Genomic DNA, 8,334 nt, shown 5'->3' with positions numbered 1-8,334 from the left:
TATACGCAAGATATTTGCGGAGCCTCTTTGAATAAACATCGACGAGATCTCGAAAAGTAGATTTTGGTTCAGGAAGAAAGTAGTTTTCAAATTAGCATCTGTTTGACAACCGTTATCTCGTAAGATTCATTTTCTTTCTGTCTGCCTCCTCCCCGTCCTCTCGACACGTCTGTCAACAGACATGTAATCATAACGCAAATGACTCCAAGGACAGATGAAGTAAAAGAAAAAAATAATGATATTGTACTTTGATTGTAAAGACACACAATTTTTGTTCTAAAGAATATAGAAAATGTTTAAATTGCTTAACAAAACAATCCAATATTAATTGTAAGGAGTTCATTGGAGTTCAGAGTTATATCGGTTTGTACAATTAATATAGCTTTGCTTAAGTAAAGCCTGAGTGAAATTAATGATAACTCTTGCATGGGATTTTGTCATCATAATCGGAATGATCAGGGGAACCTTCTTATTCGCAGATACCACATGTATCACGTGACATGATTGCGTATAACGGCGAACTGCGCGCTGTGGAAATAGTCAGCATACTATAAATGGAGGGATCATAAAATTGCATCTTCTATTGGGCTTAATTGCCAACCAAGGATTCAGATGAGTGATGGTAATTGTAAGCCAGGGGGATATTAATGAGGTTGTATCATGTATAATTCTATTTTAGCTCGATGTGAATCAGTAATTAATAACATCAAAAAACAGATTACGATCACCTACGGACTGTCAGAGAGAAGAAGGAAAAATAATGGCGAAATAAATAAATATATTTGGAGAGAGAGAGAGAGAGAGAGAGGGGGGGTAGGGAGACAAAGAAACGAAATGTACGTGTAGAGATGGGGGGGGGGGGGCTGTACTTATACAGATAGATGGGATGAGAGAGGGGAAGGAAAAGAACTGCATGGAGAGAATAGGGTAGATAGGTATACAGTCAGGATAGAAAGAGAGAGAGAGAGAGAGAGAGAGAGAGAGAAGGGATGGGGAAGGAAGGTGAGAGGGAATATTTTCTTATGAGATACATGTACATGGGGAAAAAAAGTATAGGGTCGGGTAATGACGGGAGGGAAAGGGATTTAGTGATATTGTGCATGAAATTTGTGGACTTTGCTGTAAGAGGCCATTTGCCCACTTATGTTGCATTTGAGCTATGTAATTTAACGGTGTAATTTTGAACTTCGTGTTTAGTGGTCTTCATGGTTCGATGCGTATCAGGACAATTACCCCCTGGGCAATCACCCCCCGGAAAATTACCCCCCGGAAAACTACCCCCGTAGGACGATTACCCCCCGGAAAATTACCCCCCGGAGAATTACCCCCCGAGGACAATTACCCCCCAAGGACAATTACCCCCCGGAAAATTACCCCCCGGAGAATTACCCCCCCGAGGACAACTACCCCCCGGGGACAATTACCCCCCGAGGACAACTACCCCCCGAGGACAACTACCCCCGGGGACAATTACCCCCCGAGGACAACTACCCCCCGAGGACAACTACCCCCCGAGGACAACTACCCCCGAGGACAATTACCCCCCGAGGACAACTACCCCCGAGGACAATTACCCCCATGGACACTACTGGGCCTGGTGGCTCAGAGGTTAGAGCGCCCGTCTCATGTACGGAAGGTCGTGGGTTCGAACCCCGGCCGAGTCATACCAAAGACTTATAACAATGGGACCTTTTGCCTTCTAGCTAGGCGCTCAGCATATTAGATTGGAGAAGGGTAGTAATAATTATGTTATGTTATGCAGGGCCCGCTGGAAGAGCAGTTTCATAACTGAAGTGGCTACCCTGGGTAAATAAAACGTTATTATAATTATTATTATTGTTATTACCCTCGAGGATAACAACCCCCGAGGACAAGTATAATATGTTTTCGTGTACGTTAAATTGCCCTGTCAAAAGAAAATAAATATCCGCTCTCTGGTAATTCATCTCATTTGATTTTGTTACTCTAGCGCAGCGTTTTTCAACCGGGGTGCCGCAAGAGAATGATTTGTAAAACGTTGATTTTGTAAAAAAAATCAAATACCAGAAACGGTTAAAATATGTAATTACAAGAGAAAATAAAATTTGGAAGATACTAAAGTGTCTTCCTTCCTCGCTCGAGAAACTTTTCATTTCTTAAGAGGGTACCGTGACTAACAAAAAGCTAAAATAACGCTGCTCCAGAGAAATGTAATTCTATGCATTTAGAAAAGTGCTGGACAATTACCTAAAACTTACATCCTTCGTGGAAATTAGCAACCGCGCTGGCGTTGCATAAATTATAATAAAAGGGAAATGTGTAGTAATGAGAAAGACAACGTGCTAGAGTATTTGAATGTGTCAGATCGTCTTTTGCTATTGAATCCTGATTGTCCACGGGAGTAGTTGTCATCGGGGGGTAATTGTCCTCGGGGGGTAATTATCATCGGGGGGTAGTTAACCTCGGGGGGTAATTGTCCACGGGGGTAATTGTCCTAGGGGGTAATTGTCCTCGGGTGGTAGTTGTCCTCGGGGGGTAATTGTCCTCGGGGGGTAATTGTCCTAGGGGGTAATTGTCCTCGGGGGGGTAGTTGTCCTCGGGGGGTAATTGTCCTCGGGGGGTAATTATCATCGGGGGGTAGTTAACCTCGGGGGGTAATTGTCCTCGGGGGGTAATTCTCCGGGGGGTAATTTTCCGGGGGGTAATTGTCCTTGGGGGGTAGTTGTCCTCGGGGGGTGATTCTCCGGGGGGTAATATTCCAGGGGGTAATTGTCCTTTGGGGGTAGTTTTCCGGGGGGTAATTTTCCGGGGGGGTGATTGCCCAGGGGGTAGTTGTCCTAAAACCGGTTCGATGGATACCAATGTGACGATTAATGTGCACCCCCCCCCCCCTCGTTTTTCTTCTTCATTTTTCTATGTTATTAGAGTTGTGATCATTTAATGTTGAATAAATACCTATCGAAAGAATTGCCCAAATATACAATGCTGGCGGCCAAAAAAAAATGAAAAAACGTAAAGAAAAATAAAACAAGAAAAATAAAACAGGAAGAAGAATGAATTGATATTTTAGACACTTGTTAGAGTTTGTTTAGTTTGGTGTAGTTTCATGCTATATTGTTTAAGCTATCAATATATTGTTGTAATTTACTGCAAGCCCCCCCCCCCCCCACCCCTTCCATAAAAAAAAAAAGATAGAAAAATCTCTTAACGCCATTTGGGTAATCAGAGAATTTAGGTTGAAGATTCGCCATAACCATGATCACTTTTCCATTAGAAGGAAGTTCGAGATTGAACGTACATTTTTTTTAGACAAACAAAACATTACAAGCCGCGTCCATTTCCTTTGGAAGATTGTAATTATACATAGAAGCAGGAAAAAGGAAAGGATTTGGGTTTATTAGTTCTAACAGGAATTGGCAAGAAAACTCTTTGTTTTTCCTATTAGATGCTCACTAAAATATTGTATGCGTAATGCATTTCATAATAAGGCTTTACTTCTTTTAATAATGTCAGCCTGGGCCTGCTAAGTTTGGAAGAATTCTAAGAAAAACAATTGAAAACAATATTGCAGCTAAGCGACTGCTTTAAACATGGTTAAACTTGATTAGGGTTTAGGCTATTTGAAAGATAACTAGGATTAAGAATACTCTTCTTCGGAACTCTCTCTCTCTCTCTCTCCTCCGGCTCCATTCTTCGGAATCTCTATCTTTTGTTTCCTTCTCTCTCTCTCTCTCTCTCTCTCTCTCTCTCTCTCTCTCTCTCTCTCTCTTATTTCTGTCTCCCTTTGCTCTTGCTTTCTTTCTTACCTTCTTGGTCTCCTAAAAATGCTTTACAGTTCTCATACCATTTTCTTCAATATACTTCAAGAAGTCTACAAATATGTGTGGAAATTGAAACATATTGAACCCGAATGATGCTGTAAACAGATGCCCCGGATCACACACTTCCACGATAAGCCTCGGCAATTGAAATATTCATTCGAATTCGTAAAATAGAGAAAATAAAAAGAAATACACGAGGGCTGTCATCGATATTTCGATTCTTGCTTTTGTTTCTCTGTTCGTGCAATCGATAAGGGTGATTGCGTAACCATAGAAACCGACCTTGCTTTACATCAACAAAGCGCACTAATGGAGAAGGAAAAGCAGCTGCGGATCCGACAGAAAAGATACTCAGTTTGTATTTTCCAAAAGTCTGGATTTCCTTTGACCCTATACCACTCATCCGGATAAACTTAAGCAGGAGACTGCTGGATATTACTCGGATCGTGCAGTGGTTTGTAATTCTCCCTCAATTTTAAAGGCCCTTTCTAGCTGCAATTGTAATCCAGGGTTTAAACCAGATTGAACAAAGCTAGAAATCAACCAGATGCTCATATCTAAAGCCCTTCTCCGGAGTAAAGAGTAGGAGAACCTCTTTAAAATTATCAGGATGATCTAACAGCCTGGAAATCCTTTTTCTTTTGTGCCCTTTTAACTGTTTCCCTACCCTGGTTCAACCGTAGAAAACCCTCTAAAAATTACCCGAATGATTAAATAACTTTAAAACCCAATTCCATACTCCTTTTACCCATTCCCTCTATGAAAAATGCGGAAAAACGTTTTGAGTACGGGGCATGATGAAAAATAATGCTACCCTACCCCGTACCTAGGAACATAGCATCGAAGGATGACTATCCTGTAACCTGAAGTAGCTATCTACACCAATTTTACTCTTGTTCAAGGTTCGTGAAGTAATGCGGTTTTTAGCTCACCTGAGCTAGAGGCTCAAGTGAGCTATTGCGATCGCTTTTTTCCGTCGTCCGTCGTCCGTAATTTTGTTTACACTTATCAACTTCTCAAAACACCGGATGGGGGGTACGAACCCCCAAGTGAGGCCTGGGGACAGCTCAGGAGTGGGGAGGTGTCAAGGGAATCAAATGGTAGGTTTGGGGTGGACGGGCGAATTGTTTTTAAAGGGGAATTTGGGAACATTTTTGAAAACTGAAATAATCCTAAAATTACATAAAAATGTTCATTAGCCCTATATCCAAATAAACTCTTTTTTTCAAAATTCTCAAGTAATGCAGGCGGGAAACAGTTTGTCGATTATGAGCACCAAGGACAAATTCGTACTCTTAGATTTGGTTAAAACGAATTTACGTTTTAACCAAATCAAAGAGTACGAATTACACTGTTTATGAGCTTTGACTTCATGACTATTCTTCATTTGTTGGGGTTTGGACTCCTCTCCACCCCCTCCAACTCACCTCGGGAACATATCCTGGATTTTAAAGCACTACTTCGACAAATAAAATCGTAAAGCGTAACGCTTCTGATTCCACATTACTCACTACACATCGAGTCCCGCCGCCGCACTAATGTCCTTTGGCAAGACATTGATCTATATTTGCCACACTCCACCCAGGTGAAGTAAATGGGTACCTGGTAGGGATTTATTCCTTGAAATGCTAGAGCGCCGTATGGCAGCCATGCTAAAGCCAGGGTAATAATCGGGAGCGCCAGGAGCGTCAATTCTGACTGACATGAGCGCTATACAAGAACCCACTTTTATTATTATTATTATTATTAATGATCCAATTTAGCTTTCTTCATTCTCGGAATTGAATGAGTCGGAAGCTGCAAATTGGAAACGACGATAGAAATACAAAACCAGAGGTAGCGAGAAACAGAGACAGATGTGAGACAGAATGATAGATAGAGGGATACGATGAAGACGGAAAAGAATGAAATGTTATTGAAAATGATAACTTACATTATGAAAAGAGACAAATTCCGGCTAAAATATCATCGCACCGCAGCTACTCTGTCGCTTATGAATTACCATATATTACCCTAGTTTCTTCGAATCTAGATTCCTCCCGAGACTGTCTACATACTCAACCAAAACGTTTACCTGTCGACAATAAAGAGAAACCTGATGGTTGCCGTAATAAAAGGACAGTAAAACGAGACGTTATTTATATTTGGTGTTGGCGTAAAACTACGAGGCGGACTTCTTAAAGCTCTTTTTATGATCGGCTAATCAAACTAGCTTAGGAAGAATAAATTTTTAAAGAAAAGGCCAGCTTTGACGCAATTCGACCTCTTTTCGACCGTATTACCATGAACACTGACACAAACAAATAGAGAAATCGACCTGACATGTATTTTCATCAAAGATATCAAAATTCGAACTGATTTTCCTTTTTTTTCTTCTTATAAATTAGTCACCAAAGTTAATTAGTATTTGTTATAAAAGTTAGCATAAGGAACTGGGAGAGAAATCACGTTCCATTTAATATCTACATAACATTTATGAGATAAACAAGAAAATTAATAATGATAAATATTATGGTATTTCCACTTCAAAGAATCACGATAGAAGAAAATTCCTTAACACAATAAAGCATATTGTTGTTTGAAACCATAGAATATTCCTATTGATGAATGTTCAATTTCTTAAATCGGTACAGGATTGATCATGAAATCATAAAAAGGAGTAAGTGCTAGATGTGCCTCCACCCACAATCTGCCTGTGGATTTTGTAACACAATTAAACATATTGCATTTTCTCTTTAACCAGAAAACTTGCCTCTTCAACGACTTATTTCAATGTGAATAATTCTATTGCTGCAACGTGCCTTTTCAACATCAGGAATCGGATCGTAATATTAAGCATTCACTAGTAATGTCATTAAACAGATAACATGTAGTCTGATTGTTAATTATCGAATTATTTATCTGTCTTCCCCTATTTCCTTGAATTTAAACTGAGCTGACTACATGTGTGTCAGCCCATATGCAATGATTGATAATAATATATAATAGGCATATTTATGACGTCGTCTAAATGTAATCTCAATTCCGAGATGCACAAAGATATAAATTAATTGATAATCATATACTTATAATAGCGATGATAATAACAATATTGAGTTCTTGTAAAGTCCTCATAACTGTCAGATTTGACAAGTCATTGTTATTGCCCCGGCTGCTTTATTATGGCGCTCTAGCATTTCAGGGAATCAATTCCTGCTAGGTGCCCGTTTAACCTCACCTGGGTGGAGTGTGGCAATTTGGCAAATATGGATTAATGTCTTGTCGTAGGACATTATTGCCGCGGCGGGACTAAAACCGCGAACCTTGTGATCTACAGTCCGGTGACGTATCCAAAAGACCGCGACACCTCCATGGAGTACAAGGAAAATACATTCATGTATATGTAATTTATCACATATCAGAGAAATGATAGATCAACTATCGCCTGGGGGCGTTTCATGAAACAATTAGTCGGTGGTTTTTACCGACTATTAACTTTTTCACCGACTTTTTTCCAGGCCTTTGATTGGTCAAAATTAGTTTAGCGCTGACAGTTGTCGGCAGACAAATATTAATGACCCCCCCCCCCTCCCCCGTTTTCTAGACTCAAGCCTTGTGGACGAGTTACAATAAAGCAAAACAGTCATACATCTAGTTTTTTAATTTGTTTAACGACTAGTTGCTGGGGAAAGATCGATTGTCTTCGTCCGTTAATAACGAATAATTCTGCAGATTAAAAATAGTCCATGTTTACCTCATTGAGTTAAGTTTACCCGAAAAAACGAAACACTGTGAGCTATTTTTAAGGGTCATTAGTTAGGCAGATCGATTGCCTCTGAGCAACTGAGCGACACTTGTTTGGAAAAGCAGACAGCCTCTAATTGCTGTCGGCAAATGTATCGGATTAAAATACCTGGATAGCACATGAACAGAATCCTTTTCCCGCCCACTGTCAATCGTCTCTGATTGCAATCAATTTATGATATAATACTGCGATCCGTAGAGATTAAATCGCATGTATATTTGCCCTAGAATATTATTCTCATTCGCTGTTTCTACTAGTCTGTGGATAACGAGATTGGATCAAAAATAATACCATCTCGAATCGATTTAGGCATTTTAGGACGATCTGGGTAAGATGATTACCTAAAAATAAAAATGTAAATTCGCAATAAATACAATTGTATCCATTGCTGCATTTAAGATGTCGGTAATATATCGTGTATGGACTAGGGAGTAAGATTTAAAGTAGAATTTTATGCTCAATACAGCTGTGCTCTCAAATTACCTGTCATTGTGCAATGATCTGTGTATACTGATCAAAAAGACGAGAGCAAAGAGCTGTTTATATACCGGAGCCCTCCTTTTATTCACCTTGAAAGAATCACGATAACCCTGAAAACCTTACCCACAATCAGTGTATATTCAAGCTTCGTCTGTTTCAATAATCAATAGGTAATCTATTTTTAGGTTCTTTATTTCCCATCGTCAAATGCTGAATACCCTTTTCTGTACCCTCTTAACATTCACCAATCCCCAGGAAATGTTAAGATTC

Source organism: Strongylocentrotus purpuratus, unplaced genomic scaffold, assembly GCF_000002235.5.
Source record: "Strongylocentrotus purpuratus isolate Spur 01 unplaced genomic scaffold, Spur_5.0 spur5_scaffold_21, whole genome shotgun sequence".
Classification (NCBI taxonomy): Eukaryota; Metazoa; Echinodermata; class Echinoidea; order Camarodonta; family Strongylocentrotidae; genus Strongylocentrotus; species Strongylocentrotus purpuratus.
The sequence above is the reverse complement of the archived record's forward strand: the minus strand, read 5'-3'. Positions refer to the sequence as shown.